Below are 16765 nucleotides of genomic sequence, written 5' to 3'. Positions count from 1 at the left end.
TCTGAAAACTAACACAAAAGGAGTGTGCACACAGGGGAAGGAAATCCCGTTTATTTTTTGATCAAATAGGCACAGCATGTGTTTTGATGTTTCCACCCAGCTGTGTTACTGAAATCAGAAGTCAGAACAATCCTTCAGCATGGAGAATGGGTGCAGGTTAGCCCATGGCACTGGGCTACAGAACCTCTCAACTTTAGGTCACTGGTTGAAATCTAGACCAATTGAGTAGTAACTTATTCGTTACCATATGGTGGCCGTTGTTTGGCCCGTGTACAGGCCCAGCTTTGTAATTTTGGGGGGTGAGTGTGCTCCTGGGAGGGGAATCAGGCCATGATTTTGCTTTCCCTTGTCATCCTGGTATTAAAAAAGGAGATAGGGCCAGCCAGTGAATTGCAGAGCTGCAGCAGGATGTCAAGGTACTATGCAGCCTCCTTTTTTAACTTGTGCTTAATGCCAGCATTGTATAGGGTTACCATTCGTCCGGATTTACCCGGACATGTCCTCCTTTTTGTTCTAAAAATAGCGTCCGGGGGGAATTTGTAAAGCACTCAAAATGTCCGGGATTTCCCCCCTCCCCCGGCAGAGCAGAGCGAGCGGCTGGGAGGGCTGCAGGAAAGTCCCGGGCTGGACTCCGGAGCAGCTGTAGAGGAGCCGGATCCGCCCTGCATTCTGAGCCGGCAGCTCTCCCCTGCAGCCCGGTCCGGCAGCACTGTGCAGGGCCAGGGACCGGGTTTTGTTGTGCTGGGGAGCGGAGCCACGTGTCCGGCTCGGCTGGCACAGAGCCCAACACCCTGTTCTGAGCAGCAGGGTAAGGGGGCCGGGGGCAGGAGAAGGGGCAGGGAGGTTCTGGAGGGGGCAGTCAAGAAACGGGGGGGGGGGCTTTTTGGGGGGAGTGGAGAAAGTTTTGGGCAGTCAGGGTACAGGTAGGGGGTAGGGTCCTGGGGGGCAGTTGGGGGGTTCTTAGGAGGGGGCAGTCAGGGGACAAGGAACAGGGAGTCTTAGGTAGGGGGTGGGGTTCTGGAGGGCAGTTAGGAGCAGGGGTCCCAGGAGGGGGCAGTCAGGGGACAAGGAGCGGGGGGTGGGGGGCTGGGAGTTCTGGGGGGGAGCTGTCAGGGGGCAGGAGTGGGGAGAGGGATCGGAGCAGTCAGGGGACAGGGAGCAGAGGGGTTTAGATGGGTTGGGAGTTCTGGGGGGGCTGTCAGGGGGTGGGGAGTGGTTGGATGGGGCGTGGGAGTCCCAGGGGTCTGTCTGGGGGTGGGGGTGTGGATAAGGGTTGGGGCAGTCAGGGGACAAGAGGCAGGGAGGCTTAGATAGGGAGTGGAGTCCTGGGGGGCAGTTAGGGGCAGGGGTCCCAGGAGGGGGCAGTCAGGGGACAAGGAACGGGGGGAGGGTTGGGGGTTCTGGGGGGGCAGGAAGTGGGAGGGGCAGGGGCGGGGCTAGGGCGGGGCTCCTCCCGTCCTCTTTTTTGCTTGCTGAAATATGGTAACCCTAGCATTGTATTTTTGTGAAATATTATTCTCCATTAAATATGTTTTCTAAGGGAAAAACACTCAAGCCAGCAGTTTACAAAGTTAATGTTAAAGAAACAAGGCATGTGTCTGATGTACTACTAAAATCACCAATGCTGTCATTATTAGTTCATTTGTTCAAGGCTTGTGATATGGGAAAAACCTTGGACTGAATTATCATTCTACCCCTGTTCCTACTAGGTCAGGAATAAGGCAAATTGGCATGGGAGCATGGGGACTTGTTTTGCCACTATACTGCTTGTACTTGGTCTATGGATAGACAAAGGACTCAGTCTCCAGTGCTCTCAATTCAGTGAGGAGCATGTCAGTTAGACTGCTCAATATCTCTATATACAGCCTGAAGATGTTTCTTTGTAAAATATATCTCTGAGGAGACTTTAATATCACCTTAAGTGACAAAATGGTGAAATAAAAATACACCATTTTGAATAACAATGATAAACCAGAGCAAATGTGCTATTACTTGGATAAGTTAGACAGCAGCTCCATCCTGTGGTAAGACAGAGTACTGCTGCTTTTGTCAGTGTGAGCCATTTCTGAAATATTTGCTATTGTAGGGATTTTTTTAGTCAACATTGAACTAATGTAGGCAACAAGCATATGTTAATTAGTTTTACAATATTAGGCTTGAAATTCTCCCTTTGCAGCCTATTTTTCCTGAATCATGAATAGAAATGAAGGGGAAAGGATTGAAATTAATTACTGCTCATTCAAGATAGCACCCCAGGCAAGTAGTTTTGCTGCCTTAATGATGCTGAAGAATTTGCTGCAACTTTAGCAAAACAACTTTGAATGTACTATTGTTCTGCAAGAATTATACTGTGTGTTTGCATGGTATAGACATTTGCAATATATTATGGACTAAATTCATCCCTGCTTTAATATCTAAATCTCTGCCAAACAAGAGGTGGTGGAAGCTCAACTTGAATGGGGAGGGTGAGGTTTGGGGATGGGGATGAGAGCGGAGGAGGCTGGTGTGCAGAGGGAGCTCGGGCTGGGGTGGGGCGGGGGGGGGAGAAAGGGGTAAACACTCACCTTGACCGTGGAGGTGCATGGCAGGCCTAGGAAGCAGCACACTCAGGGCACCTGCAGCAGAATGGTGTCCACACTCCCTGTCCCAGGCACCCAGAGCGACCACCCATCTAGCTCCCTACTCCCCGTGCTGGCTGCTTCTTTTATACAACTGGCAGAGGCTTCTGCCCTGGAGGGGAAACAGCCGTCCCTCATTCCCTAGCTGTCCTTTCCAGCCCAGCCCAGCTGCACCCCTACCTTCAGGGACTACCTCTCCCTGGAAGTGAGCAGGCTTGTGCCCTCCCAAGTACAGAGGAAATATTGTGTGGGCAGAAACACAGATCACCCCCCACAATGTTTCCCTCACTAGCCCCCACTGTCCACTCAGTTCTGCTGCCCCAATGCCAAACTATATGCTCAGCGTTTTCTGGCGGACAGTTGTTTTGGTGAGCTACAGCCCCAAAACACAACTAAATAAGTTTGCAGATAAGCACTGGACTAGATAAACTGGCTGCTTGACTACAATATTGCAATACTCCACCAAGAGTTTTCACTACCTGCTCTTCCCTATTGAAATTATTTGAGAAGGAAGAGAAACTCCCAAGTCACATCTTGCCATTCTCCCATTCCCTGGTACCATTGAGTCTCTTACCCCTATAAACCACCACTGAGAGTTAAGTGTCAAGCCGCGGTCTCTGGTGGCATGGTAATAAGGCTAGCTGTACTTCTGACCTTTCAGTGGTCTCTGACTATGTCTTCACAGGTCTCAGGCCTTGTGCCTTTACCTGTTCTCAGGTAAAGTACACAGGGTACTGTAGTCAAGCAGCCAGTCTATCTAGTCCAGTGCTTATCCAGCAGGTCTGACTAGTTTGGGTACCTGCTGCATTCTTCCCTTCGGGAGCTTGTGACTAGCAGTGAAAACAGTGACCAGACAACTTTCTTAAAGCATTGTTTGTTCTTAGCAGTAGGAACAAAGCATTAAACCTAAAAAAAAAGGAAGATTTTAAAATAGCAAAAGGTCTACATATCTATCTGACCTTGAATCAAGCCATCCTCTTGATGGGAACCCGACATGTCTAACTTCTCCCAGACTCTCCCACAGCAGGCTGTAGGTTCTCAGGGTACGTCTATACCCAGCCGCTAGTTCGGCGGCTGGCAATCGAACTTCTGGGTTCAACTTATCGCGTCTTGTCTGGACGCGATAAGTCGAACCCGGAAGTGCTCGCCGTCGACTGCGGTACTCCAGCTAGACGAGAGGAGTACCGCGGAGTCAACGGGGGAGCCTGCCTGCCGCGTGTGGACCGAGGTAAGATCGAACTAAGGTACTTTGAACTTCAGCTACGTTATTCACTTAGCTGAAGTTGCGTACCTTAGTTCGATTTGGGGGGTTAGTGTAGACCAAGCCTTAGTCTCAAACGGTTGGCTCTAGCTTTGAGGGAGTGTGTGTCTCTTTAAACCCTCCTGAGTCTTTTGACCCCTTCGCAGAGACTGATTTATTCCTGGGGGAAACCTGTCTGGCAAACCAGCAGGAGGTTGCGCCAGAGCATCAGAACAAATGGCTTTTGCATTGTCTCTCAAATGTGTGCTGAGAAATGTACATCAGGTCCACCTCCCCCTTCCTGGGTGCATTTCCTGACAACCCTGTTACTGAATTACCACAATATATGCTTGCAGCAAACATCACAAGGACCCCACACAATATTCATAAATTATGCCAAACAGTGCCAAATCATCACAGCTGGTATTAGTGATACCACATCCTCCCTTGGTGGCTTGTACCACTGCCCAAGGGTTTGCTTCTGTTGGCAGACGCAGGGGCACAGAGCTCAGATCATAGTGACAGACTAACCCAGGGTAGGGTGTAGCAATGCAAAGCTGCCACAGCCAACTAGACCTGTCTCAGAAGCGAGCAGTGCCAGCCATTGGATACACGCCTCTTGGGGGAATCTATTCTTTTTCCACTTTAGATTAAATACTTTCTCCTAACTCTAACCAAAGAAGGGGGCACCCCAATTCTTTTAAGATGCGCCTTGGTAGGAATGATTTATACTTTGTTCCCCCAAAAGTCCCTAGAGGATATTGAGGCTATAGGAAAGTGTCCAGTTTGTGCCACCCAAAGAGGAAGACGAGGCTGGAGACCCTCTAACAATGGGTTTCCTCTCTAAGGAAATTGGTTTGAAAATATTTGGTGCAATCTGGTCTATCCTAAAGGCATGATATTTGCTCTTCTATTTTTAGGTCATCCTTGGCAGGGATTAGTTAGCTGTATCCAGAGACGGAGTGAATCCCATCAGAGCCAGGGAAATCAGCTGATCAGCCCTTCCTGGCTAGAAGAATTTTAACACTGAACTCGAATCCTGACAGACAGCTCAGTTCTTCAGGGTGGATTTTACCTGGGCCTTTTGGTTTGAATATTCATTGTCTTCTATAATCTCACCCTTCCTGATTTACCTTAAGTACTATTACATCAAGCCCTTTGGCATTAGTATCTGTAAACCAAAACAAAGTACACCTCTACCCTAATATAACGCTGTCCTCGGGAGCCAAAAAATCTTACCGCGTTATAGGTGAAACCGCCTTATATCGAACTTGCTTTGATCCACAGGAGTGCGCAGCCCCGCCCCCACCAGAGCGCTGTTTTACTATGTTATATCCGAATTCGTGTTCTATCGGGGTCGCGTTATATCGGGATAGAGGTGTACTGTTAACTATATTCATCCTATCTGTGCTATCTGTTACTTGTCCTCCCCACCCTTTGTTAAAGTCAGTTCTACTCTGAACAGTGTGCCTGTAAAAACAGCTTTGGGGAGGTTGAATATATTGTCTCAGTCACTTCCAGATCTAACCTGCTCTGTTTACATGTAATGAGAGGTCTACAGATTATTTCTAATGCCCAGCCCTGCAAGCTCTACCTGGAATCTTAACGCTTAACTCTCTTCTTGCTAACTGGTGTATCATCCGCAGTAAGAGATGCTGCCCTGGGTTCTTCCTGTACAACCCCATTTTCTTCAGATTCTGCCATCAAATGAATTGTGCAACTTTATGGCCTTCAACAGGCAGAATTTGGCCCTGAACTTTAACAAAACAACTTTGAATGTAATATTGTGCTATTGTTCTGCAAGAATTATATTGTGTGTTTGCATTTTATAGACATTTGCAATATACTATGGACTAAATTCATCCCTGCACTCATCGCTGTTTCCTCTGCATTAACATCAAGAGTAAAAAGTTGTGAAAGCCTAATGTTGGTGCTAAAGTGAACAGTGGTTTGAATGATTGCACATGTCCATTCACTGTAGGTGTGTGCATGCCTCAGCAGTATCCATCGGGGCAGTGTGAGCACCCGCTGGTACCACTGCATGCAGATATAAAGAGCTGCACTGCCGCCGACCCCCTCAGTTCCTTCCTACTGCTAGTGAGGGTTGTTGGAGCCCCGATCTTTGTATCTGCAAGTCTTCCCCCTTTTAGTGTATTTAGTACCTGTGGGATTCATTTTTAGTCTAGTGTGTTTGTACATATTTAAATATAAGAATAAGTTTAGGACAGTTATTTTCTAGAGTAGGGTTCCCTGTTGGGTACCAGGCTCAGTACCGGACCAATACCTTCAAGGCCTGTCACTCATGTAAAAGTCTGTGCCAATAAGCAATCCACCTCCCCAGTGGCCATAAGTGTCTGGGAGAGGCCAAGGTAAGTTGGCAAATGTCACATTTATAGAGCGTTCAAACCCTGATCAAAAAAGGGACAGGGCTGCCAGACTCAAGCACCTGCTTCTGGAGTCTGTGTTTTGCCCACTATTGGCACCTTCCTGCTTGGAATGGGTACCAAGCACGTCCGAGTCAGTTAGGAGTGCTCCCCCTGAGCTGACTGAGTACAGAGGCAGATCTTCACCACTAGGACCTACCAAGAGACAACATAAGTCTCCCACAGACTCAGTACCGGGGCCTTTGAAGACTACGATAAAGGTATCGAGCAGAGGCAAAGACTCAGAGGTGGACCAACAAGAGGCACCACCAGACACACTCTGTAAGCCAGCAAGGATTGATGACTCTGGAGCCCAGGGTATACAGGTGGGCTCTCTTCCAGAGGGTTCCATCTAGAGGGAAGCCAATGATGATCTCGCTTGTACCCCATATCCAGGCTCTGAGCCAGTCTCCCTGGTACAAAGGGGCCATCTCCACCGTGGTCTGAGGAAGCAGACTCCTCATCAGACTCTGAGATTGGATGATATGTATCCTGACCTAGCATGCCCAGCAGGGTGCCTGCCCATTGCTTCTCACTGCTAAAAGGTGGAGAGAAGATATGTCCCTTCACAGGGATTTGAGCACTTCTATAACCGTGCTCCTCCAAGCTCCCTGGTAGTCGTTGCTGCTAATGAAAAAAAGAGACAGGGATACCAGGTCTCTAACTCCCAAAGAAAAAGAAGCAAAACAAAGCGGACTTGTTTGGCAGGAAGGTTTATTCCACAGGAAGTTTACAGCTTGGGATCATGAACCTGAGGATTTATACACCAGTGGCAAAAAGAAAACCGTTCTACGCATAGCAGTCCCAGCAGTTTCAGCCATTCTTGCTGCATACCCTGGCCTTGTCCAAAAAGAGGAGTAGAAGTCACAAGAGTGTCATTCTTCTCTCCTGCAGCTGTCAGTTCTTCTAGGCAAACTGGGTCCTTCAAACTGTCATTTTGACCTGTTGGTTGAGGGCAGTTTACCACTCAAAGTACCATCTTACCCCACTCCAATTTTTGCCAACTGCCTAGCCCGCTTCCTGAGTGCTTGGACCTCCATCACCATGGATCTGGGGGTTTTAAGCACAGTGGAGCTGGGACATACCCTTCAATTCACTTCTATCCCCCCATTTCCCCATCCCTCTACAGAGACCCCTCTCTTGGAAGCGTGCTACTTCAGGAGCTCCAGTCTCTTCTCCTTGTGGGGGCCATACAGGAAGTTCCCATGTCATTCAGAGGGAAGGGATTTTATTCCCATTACTTCCTAATCCTGAATACAATGGCGGAGTAGTGGCGTGAGGCACCCGAAGGTGCTCGTGCTGTCCCAGTGGGTACTGCTGAGGGGAAACTCTCCAACAACTGTGAACAAGGTGCACACACCCCTACAGCGCAATACATCTCAAAGAGCAGGTAAAGAAAAGTCGGTAACTGTTTTATCTGACTCTTCAGACTATAACAGTGGGCTGATCTGCTGAGTAAGAAGGTGCCATTTGCACAGTGAGGAGTCCTGTAAGTAACTGACCTGCACTTTTCATTGTCATCCTCTTGCTTATTAAACTGTTATTGTTCCCTTTAATCTTTGCTAGTAGTACCCCTTCATGTGCTTTTGACGTTACTCTTCCATGTCCTTAATTCAGCATCCCCCTGTCACTTTTCTAGTCTAACTTATTTTTGGTATGATGATTCTTCTACTTTCAAAGGCTCTTTTAACCATATTGGCCACAAACTCTTTTCCCTATGTACTTAGATTGTTTTCTAATGGGGCTTGGATATTTCTCCCTCAGAAATTTCCAGCCATCCTGAATCTGTCTTCTTCAGCAATTACTCTGTCCAAGGGACCTGACCCACTAACCTGAGGTCTGCATTTTAAAAAGGCCATTAAAGAGTTCCAGAGGACCGTTTCCACTGCTGCATGTGCCTGGAAGCAGCAATCAGAATGGGCTGCTGCTCTTAATATTCGCAGTGCAAATAAGCTAAATTTGACGGCCTTATTTGACTTCCTCAGCCAGTTGTACCTCAGCCACGTGACATGCAGCTGAGTTGAAGTGGATATGGAAGAATGAGCAGAGAAACGACAGCAGCCTACTCTAAAAGCCTGATCATGAGCTCAGATATGCCAAAGGTTGGAAATATTTCCTTCTGATCACTTACCCAGGACCAGTGATTGGAAAAGCTTACTGGTCCTGAAAGCATTTGTCCAGGTCCTGCCAAAGTGGTTCTGGCTCTGTCAGGTCATGAGCTATTAAACATTAGATATTAAAAGACAGGTGTCACTTGATAATCTGAACACATTGCGATATGTTGTTTTTGAATATTAGTATCATAAACATTCTCAGCATTCCCCCAAAGCTTAAGATTCTATTTGTCCCTTTGCTGTGGTTGCCTGAGAGGCAATCTGAGTCTCATGACGCTGCTGACTAAGCAGTTCCTGTTTCCACATTTAAGAGGAGCCACAGAGGCATACTGAAATTAAATGGAGAAAATACTGGGTTTAAGGACAGGGGAGTGGAGGGAGATAATTGGACTTTAAGAGGGATGTATGTGGTGCATAAGCATTGTGCTGGTTCTCTACCTGGGGGGAATTTCACCACTAAAGAAATTGTTTTCAGATGTGGTGATCTTTACAATATCAGACTTCACAGCTGTCACTGGTCTCTCACATTATCACTGCTTTTGATATTGGTCCAGAATTTAAGATAGCAAGGCCCAGGCCAGAGTAATTTTTGATCACCAGATAGCCACACACGTATCATCAACACATAGAGTTGTGTAGGAATCTGAGCAGTGCTCAGTAACTCACTGGGATCCTGACACCCTAAATATATGCTTTGAGACAGCTAAGCATCCTCCACATTTGTGCCTGGTGTTACAATCCTGGAGGAGCTCCCCATGGTGGACACTCACCAGGTTGCTGTACTTAGATTCAGTCACTAGACCCATGTGCTCTTAGGCAGGTTGGGGCTGGATACAGTCTATGAACAGTTTCTGGCTCTGGGCCTCTAGATACCTTCTCGGGATGCAGATATTCTGACTAGCACTCCTTTCTGAGAGATAAGGACTCCACAGTCCATCTATCCAGACTCCAAAACTAGAGCCAGCTCTTCCAAGCCTTCCCACCAAAGCTGTGGACCCTCTGGGTTACTGTTTCCCCCTTTGGGACTATGTGACAGTGAAAGCAAGGAACACATAGATTCTGCAAAGGAATTTCTAAACCAATCACATTAGACAAAGCACAGGAGATATATTGATCTATGGTAAAATAACAAACACCTGCACACAAAGCCCTCTAGTGTCTTCACTACTTCTAGAGCCCTTGGAGTTTTGGTCAGTACATTCAAAATTCTAGGACCCACTACTGCTTTTCGCCTTGCCTTGCAGTTCTAGTCTCCTCTCAAAACAGCCAGGGAGAGAGCTTTCTTTTTATACATTTTCAGTCCCCCCAACACCACTCCAGATAACTCTCCTCAGTGGCTTCAAATCCCTCATTAGCTGCTCCATTGCTTGATTACAAGTCTATCTGGGAGAGCTGGTTCCTTTGGGCAGCAGCTAGCTTATTGTCCTAGGGTGCCTTAATTTGAATGGGAGACCCTCCAGGGGTTAATGACGCTTAATTGCTCTGCATCGTTAGTCATCTGCTAACTCCTCTTGGAATCCTAGTGTAAGATGGAGGTAAAAAGGCAACATTGAAGGCACAGAGCAGTGTACACTCAAAGGGCATTCACAAAACAAAATGGAGTTTGTAGTTTGATATAGACATGGACAGACATAATCTGTCACATCATGTGACTAAACAGAGACGCTCTTAGTCTTACACCCATTATTCAGGTAGCCTCCTTTCCTGCCCCCCTTTCATAGGTATGGAGGGCACTGCATGCATCAGAATCAGTGCAGATCTGCTGACGGTAGGGGGAGGATTTGTGAAGCCCACTTAGAGCAGGCACACCATAGAGCCCAGCTTTGTGGGTGAGGCTATCTTCATAGGTACACGCAGTGTGTCTGAGGGGTGGGCATACGGTGAAATGGGGACAGGCCAATGAAATTTGCTGCTCTTTGGATTGACCAGACACTGACCATGCAGGGAAGTGCACAAGGGATGTCTACGTCGGCTACTCGAGCCTTGTGAAACTGGGATAGTGGCTGCAGAGCTGCATAAGAGGAAGAATTCTTCCCCATTCCTTCTCCCTGTGGAGATTCACATTTCCTCCAGTTCAAGTACTCAGGCTGGGTGCTGGGAACAAGATTTTCACCAGAGTCTCAAATGCGTTGATCTGAAGAAAAGGATCTTGATGTAATTTACTCCATACACATTGTGGAATAAACATCTCATGAGTTCCCTCCCATGGACAGTCCATAGGGAACAATTTACCTACATCAGTTTTAAACTGCTTTTAGCTAACTCAGTGACCCAAATGCAAAATCTGGTACTCAGGAGCCTCCTGTGGATTTGTGACCCTCTTTAGAGGTCCTTGTGTCTGTGAACCCAGAATGGCTGTAAACACATATCTGCTTTTTCCACTTGTGAGCTTTGTAATATGGATAATATTCTTCATGTGTGAACAAATCCAACTATAAATGGGGAAAATAGACTTTTCTCTCTTTAAACCTTGCAGGGCACTATGTGTGTAATGATACAACAGCATAGAAATGGCTTATAAACATGTTTGAGGGCTTTAGCAATATTATATAGCAATAGCATGCTACTCAGTGAGGTGATACTGCTTTGGTTTGATAGGAATGCAGCATTCCACATGATAGTGCAACCCTCAGTGCTGTCTTGGGGTAACTACTAATCTCTTGGTGAAAGCATGAGAGTCAGACATAACTGGTTTGTTCAGCCAACAGAATACACAATCTTTGGCCTTAAAGTGCTGTGAACTTTTGGGTATATGTAGCCCTGAGGAATCTAGAATGTATTCAGATTTCTGATTTCCCTGTATAATAGCCATGCCTATTCCTTTGTGATGAGGTGTCCACTCCACACAAGGCCTAAAGGGGTTTAGGTGGCTAGTTGGGACAATTAACTGCCCAGGCTGCACCTGGAGGAGGACCCAGGGAATAGGGATTAATTAGAGAGGAGGCTCAGTTGGTCAGGAACAGGAGTGGCCTGTATGAAGCCCAGGAGCTGAGAGGAGAAAGGGGACCACAGGGAATTAGTCTATATCTACAATTACTTCTTGGGAGGAGGGAGTTTGAGCTGATAAACCCAGGGGAGTAGTTCCCAAATAGCCACTGGGGAAGCAGCACAGACCAGGCAGTGGAGAGCAGTTTGCTCTGAAAGACTTTGATAGCCTGAAAGGGGAGGACCGGACCATAGTGACCTGGCCAGAGGGCTAAGTCATGAAGAGGAAGTTTTAGCTCCTGGAGAAAGAGGGGCTGCAGGGTGAGAGAGGATGATGGGTAGAGAGACTGCCAGAGAAGGGCACAGCACCTGGAAGGAGCTAACCTGCAGAGCAGCCGGGAGGAGGTATCACCAGCGGTGAGTGGACCTGTGACACCCTCACATAATATCATTTGCAGTTGCTGAGATGGCCAGGGAGCAAATGAGACAGGTCAGTTAGAAGCAAGGAAGAATATGGCTTGTTATACATGGAATGTGCATAAATGGAAAATCAATCTAGGAGCAAAGGTTTGTGGGAAGAATCATAGAAGATTAGGGTTGGAAGAGATCTCCGGAGGTCATCTAGTCCAACCCCCGGCTCAAAGCAGGACCAACACCAACTAAATCATCCCAGCTAGGGCTTTGTCAAGCCAGGCCTTAAAAACCACTAAGGACGAAAATTCCACTACTTCCCTAGGTAACCCATTCCAGTGCTTCCCTACCCTCCTAGTGAAATAGTTTTTCCTAATATCCAACCTAGACCTCCCCCAGTGCAACTTGAGACCATTGCTCCTTGTTCGCTTGTCTGCCACCACTGAGAACAGCCAAGCTCCATCCTCTTTGGAACCCCGCTTCAGGTAATTGAAGGCTGCTATCAAACCCCACCCCCACCCCCACCCCCACCCACACACACACACACACACACACAGTCTTCTCTTCTGCAGACTAAATAAACCCAGTTCCCTCAGCCTCTCCTCATAAGTCATATGCCCCAGCCCTCTAATCATTTTTGTTGCCCTCCACTGGACTCTCTCCAATTTGTCCACATCCTTTCTGTAGTGGGGGGGAGGGAGGGGCAAAACTGGATGCAATACTCCAGATGTGGCCTCACCAGTGCTGAATAGAGGGGAATAATCACTTCCCTCGATCTGCTGGCAATGCTCCTACTAATGCAGCCTAATGTGCTGTTTGTTAGCCTTCTTGGCAACAAGGACACACTGTTGACTCATATCCAGCTTCTCATCCACTGTAATCCCCAGGTCCTTTTCTGCAGAATTGCAGTTTAGCCAGTTGGTCCCCAGCCTGTAGCAGTGCATGGGATTCTTCTATCCAAAGTGCAGAACTCTGCACTTGTCCTTGTTGAACCTCATCAGATTTCTTTTAGCCCAATTCTCCAATTTGTCTAGGTCACTCTGGACCCTATCCCTACCCTCCAGTGTATCTACCTCTCCCCCCAGCTTAGTGTCATCTGCAAACTTGCTGAGGGTGCAATCCATCCCATCACCCAGAACATTAATGAAGATGCTGAACAAAACCAGCCCCAGGACAGACCCCTGGGTCACTCCACTTGATACCGGCTGTAAACTAGTCATCGAGCCATTGATCACTACCCATTGAGCCCGACAATCTAGCCAGCTTTCTATCCACCTTATTGTCCATTCATCCAATCCATACTTTTTTTAACTTGCTGGCAAGAATACTGTGGGAGACCGTATCAAAAGCTTTGCTAAAGTCAAGATATATCGTGTCCACTGCTTTCACTGTATCCACAGAGCCAGTTATCTCATCATAGAAGGTAATAAGGTTGGTCAGGCGTGACTTGCCCTGGTGAATCCATGTTGACTGTTCCTGATCACCTTCCTCTCTTCCAAGTACTTCAAAATGGATTCCTTGAGGACCTGCTCCATGATTTTTCCAGAGACTGTAGTTCCCTGGATTCTCCTTTTTCCCTTTTTTAAAGATGGGCACTATATTTACCTTTTTCTAATCATCCGGGACCTCCTCCGATCGCCATGAGTTTTCAAAGATAATGGCCAATGGCTCTGCAATCACATCAGCCAACTCCCTCAGCACCCTCGGATGCACTAGATCCGGCTCCATGGACTTGTGCATGTCCAGCTTTTCTAAATAGTCCTTAACCTGTTCTTTCACCATTGAGGGCTGTTCTCCTCCTACCCATACTGTGATGCCCAGTGCAGCAGTCTGGGTGCTGGCCTTGTTTGTGAAGACCGAGGCAAAAAAAGTATGGCGTACTTCAGCTTTTTCCACATCATCTTGCCTGAGGAGGCTGTGACGGCTAGGACTATAACAGGGTTTAAAAGAGAACTAGATAAATTCATGGAGGTTAACTCCATTAATGGCTATTAGCCAGGATGGGTAAGGAATGGTGTCCCTAGCCTCTGTTTGTCAGAGGGTGGAGATGGATGGCAGAAGAGAGATCACTTGATCATTACCTGTTAGGTTCACACCCTCTGGGGCACCTGGCATTGGCCAGTCGGCAGACAGGATACTGGGCTGGATGGACCTTTGGTCTGACCCAGTATGGCCATTCTTATGTTCTCATCTGTCACTAGATTGCCTCCCCCATTTAGTAAGGGTCCCACACTTTCCCTGACCTTCTTGTTGTAGAAACCCTTCTTGTTACCCTTCACATCCCTTGCTAGCTGCAACTCCAATTGTGCTTTGGCCTTCCTAATTACACCCCTGCATGCTCGAGCAATACTTTTATACTCCTCCCTAGTCATCTGTCTGAGTTTCCACTTCTTGTAAGCTTCCTTTTGGTGTTTAAGCTCACCGAAGATTTCACTGTTAAGTCAAGCTGGTCGCCTGCCATATTTGCTATTCTTTCTGCACATCAGTATGGTTTGTTCCTGTGCCCTCAATAGGACTTCTTTGAAATACAGCCAGCTCTATATTGGGCTCAGGTGGACAGTAGTGCACAGTGGAGAGTCCCTTTCGCCCTTCTACCCACAGCAACTAAAAAGCAATGCCCAGGATAACCCCTGCTAAGCTACTACGTTACCAGCACTTTTATTTGGAGCACTGTTTCATTCAGGTGCTCAGCACTGGGCTATGGGACATTAACAGAAGTTTTCTTTCTAGAAAATAGGATGAAGCCAAGGTTAAAGGAAGAAGAATCTGTTGCTTGCCTGTCAAAGCAATTTCTATATGAACAAGTTAATTGAGGTAAGACAACAAATCCTGCTCAGAGGCCTCATGTGGAGAGAGGTAATTGACCTCCCCACATATCTCCTTCCCACTGTTTAATTATGTTTGTTTTCTGCTGCCTGCCTCTCTGCCTGCAGCATCATGTCTCTAGAGCTGCACTACTCTCCCCCGCTGCCTGGTCTCAAAGCTATCAGAGGCAGGCAAGGAAAATAGCTGTTTCAGGAGCAATGTGGACACAAATAGAATATCTGGACTGGGGTTGAAAGACAGCTCTGTCTGGAGGGCTGGAACTATCTTCCAACCTGGATCCAGATATGCCATTATTCTACCTGGAAGGTCAGGGCGATGCTAAACTGGCTGAGATAGCATGTAGCACTTTCACTTAGCCAGTGGAACTAATTGCCACATAATAGCACTGAGGCCAAGAACACATCAGGATTCACAAATGATCATCCCTTTGTCTGGATAAGAAGTACTTCCTGAGTTTAAGGGGGGGAAATCTAAAAAATAACAGAGATTTGGAAGGGATATAAGCCCTCATGCTTCAGGCCATAACCCCCCCTCTAACAATTGGGGGTTAGGAATAAACTTTCTCTGGGAGCTGGCTACCATGTAACCACTTACTGGGAAGTTTTTTGTACCTGCCTCTGAAGTACCTGGTGCGGGCCGCTCCTGGAGACAACTGGTCTGATCCAGTCTGGCAATTCCTATGCATTTATGATGGCAGGAAATAAGTTGGCTTGTTCTTGTGACCTGGTTATAGCTGGCTTTCTCCTCTTGAATCTCATGCTCTATTTGACTCCCATGCATGGTGTTACTTGGGTGGAGTCATGAGTGTTGCTGGAAAAGTGTGCTGAACGCTACTTTTCACCTTATAAGCTTTTTAATTCTTTTTTTATCTGCTCGCCCACTCTCTAATTACTTCTAAGATATACCAGTTTTTCCCAAACTTTTCTCCCCGTATCGCTACCCAAATCCCCTATTTACCCATGAAAGGACACTTTATAAACAAAGAAGATATAAGATGACGTAGGTTGTCTCAAAATGGGCCTGCTTTCCCTCTTAACTTCTGATATATAAAAATCTGCAGCCATATATTTAATTACCTCAGAAAATGCCTTAATTATACAATGTGTAGCTGTAAATTCTATGGAATTTTAAAATAACTCCTGGAGTTTGTGGCTGCTGACCCCTGTCATAGGACAAGAGTAATCACACTTGAACACTGGCCAGATCATGTGATGGGAAGAAAGTTCACTTTTATATTGGCATCTCTATGTCACCATTATTTAATAAGATCATTTAGAAAATGCCTACCCTCCCTTTGCATTCCTGGTATATATGAGTGCACACTCTCAGATATATGCTATACATGTAATGCCTTTCCTTCAAACTTCTGTCCCTGATCCATTGCAGGGCACAAGAGGTGCAGGTGCAGTACAGCCTTCAGCAGGTAGGTGCCCAACCACCTGCGTTCATACAGGCTCTATAAGAGAACTCCTCTGAGGGGTGTGGTTAATGTTGATAGGGTTGTGTGTGTGTGTGTGTGTGTTTTCCCTCTGTGTGATGCCCCAGCCCTGCGCAGACAGCTGGCACGGCAGACCTCAAGTGAACCGCCCATGTCTTAGGCTAGGTCTACACTACCCGCCTGAATCGGCGGGTAGAAATCGATCTCTTGGGGATCGAATTATCGCGTCTTGTCGGGACACGACAATCGATCCCCGAATCGACGCTCTTACTCCACCAGCGGAGGTGGGAGTAAGCGCCGTCGACGGGGAGCCGCGGAGGTCGATTTTGCCGCCGTCCTCACAGCGGGGTAAGTCAGCTCCGATAGGTCGAATTCAGCTACGCTATTCGCGTAGCTGAATTTGCGTATCTTAAATCGACCCCCCCCCGTAGTGAAGACCTGCCCTTAGGCTCTCCTCCTACTACATTCCCCCGCTTTTTGTCATTTTGTGGAAAGGATGTTTACCCTTCTTCCCAGAAAGGTATAATGTATCGACTGAAGATGAATACTCTTCCAAAAATTAACTACCCACTTTTCCCCTTGGTCTATAGCAAGGGCACCCCCTTTCATCTGATTTCTTCTTTGTCCAGTTTGTAGACCGTCTTTGGAATGAGACCAGCCACTCATCTGCAAGCAGATTAAGAGTGACGGACAGGAAGAGTGAACTGCATCTATTTATTATCAATGGGGGATATCTTGTGATGGTGCATGGGTGGCCCCGGGGGCTGAGA

General features: G+C 47.2%; 1 protein-coding gene across 1 annotated transcript in view; it reads left to right on the top strand.

Annotated features, from left to right (window-relative positions):
• Positions 1-14479: 14479 nt before the first annotated feature.
• The window catches only part of WIPF1 (WAS/WASL interacting protein family member 1), a 74529-nt gene continuing 72243 nt past the window's right edge, over positions 14480-16765 (top strand). The window contains exon 1 of the mRNA XM_065561845.1: positions 14480-14545. The gene's annotated coding sequence lies outside the window, so the exon portion shown is untranslated. The remainder of the gene's footprint in view (positions 14546-16765) is intronic.

The sequence above is a fragment of the Chrysemys picta genome, chromosome 11, assembly GCF_011386835.1.
Source record: "Chrysemys picta bellii isolate R12L10 chromosome 11, ASM1138683v2, whole genome shotgun sequence".
NCBI lineage: Eukaryota > Metazoa > Chordata > Testudines > Emydidae > Chrysemys > Chrysemys picta.
The sequence above is the reverse complement of the archived record's forward strand: the minus strand, read 5'-3'. Positions and strand labels throughout refer to the sequence as shown.